The sequence below is a fragment of the Mus caroli genome, chromosome 7 (genome assembly GCF_900094665.2).
Source record: "Mus caroli chromosome 7, CAROLI_EIJ_v1.1, whole genome shotgun sequence".
Lineage (NCBI taxonomy): Eukaryota > Metazoa > Chordata > Mammalia > Rodentia > Muridae > Mus > Mus caroli.
The window spans coordinates 19,199,408-19,200,449 of NC_034576.1; the positions used below are offsets into that span (position 1 = coordinate 19,199,408).

The 1,042-nt window shown below is 44.8% G+C and overlaps 1 protein-coding gene across 1 annotated transcript in view; it reads right to left on the reverse strand.

Annotated features, from left to right (window-relative positions):
- Window positions 1-1,042, reverse strand: part of LOC110297404 (poliovirus receptor homolog) — a 17,505-nt gene that overhangs the window by 2,896 nt on the left and 13,567 nt on the right. The window lies entirely within an intron of this gene.

A 1,042-nucleotide genomic window follows, 5' to 3' on the forward strand; every position in this document is an offset into this window, starting at 1 on the left:
GAGACTCTGGAATCATGGGAAGAGGATGCCTAAGACCCTGGAATCATGGGAAGAGGATGTCTGAGACTCTGGAATTATGGGAAGAAGATGTCTGAGACCCTGGAATTATAGGAAGAGGATGTCTGGGGGTGTCTGGGCTTCTTTGGCCTTTGTATTGACACAGGACAGAGAAGACCCAAGCATGGTGGTGCACACATTCTAGAAGTAGACCAGTGCTTTAAGGTCATCTCTGGCTGCATATAGAATTTGAGGCCAGCTTAGACTTCATGAGACTCAGTCTCAAAAAAGAAAAAAAAGAAAAGAAAAGGGGGGTGGGGTGGGGTGGGGTTGGGGGAAGATAGTTCAGTGGTTAAGAGCACTGGCCATTCTTATAGAGGACCTGGATTCAGTTCCCAGTACCCACATGGTGTCTCACAACCACCTGTAACTCCAACTCCAGGGGATCTGACACCCTCTTCTGGCTTCTGTGTACTGGACAGACATAAATGCAGACACAGCACCCATGCACATTAAAACAAAACAAAATATCAAGACAGGGGGCACGGTAGTGCACATCATTTAGGAGGCAGAGGCAGGTGGATCTCTGTGAGTTCAAGGATACCCTGGTCTACAGATTGGATTCCAGGTCGGCATGGGCTAAGGCATAAGAACCTGTCTCCAGAACAAAATAATTTGTTCAAGGGCCAAAATTTCATCTCTGTCCTTTAGGGGCTGGTGTGACATTGGGGCTAGTAAGTTAACCTCTGTGTGCCCGAGTTCCCTCAACTATCCAGTGGGGGCTAGTCAGTAAATGGAAGATGTCTTTTTTGTGACAAAGGAATTGAACACATAGGGGTTACAGCTGAGAACAACCTTTCTGGAGCTTTAATAGTGATGATAATTGTTATTAAAGTCAATAATGATCATGCCTAGTGTATCCCCAGCATGTGGCTTCCCCTGCTGCAATCTTTCTTTCTTTCTTTCTTTCTTTCTTTCTTTCTTTCTTTCTTTCTTTCTTTCTTTCTTTCTTTCTTTCTTTCTTTCTTTCTCTCTCTCTCTCTCT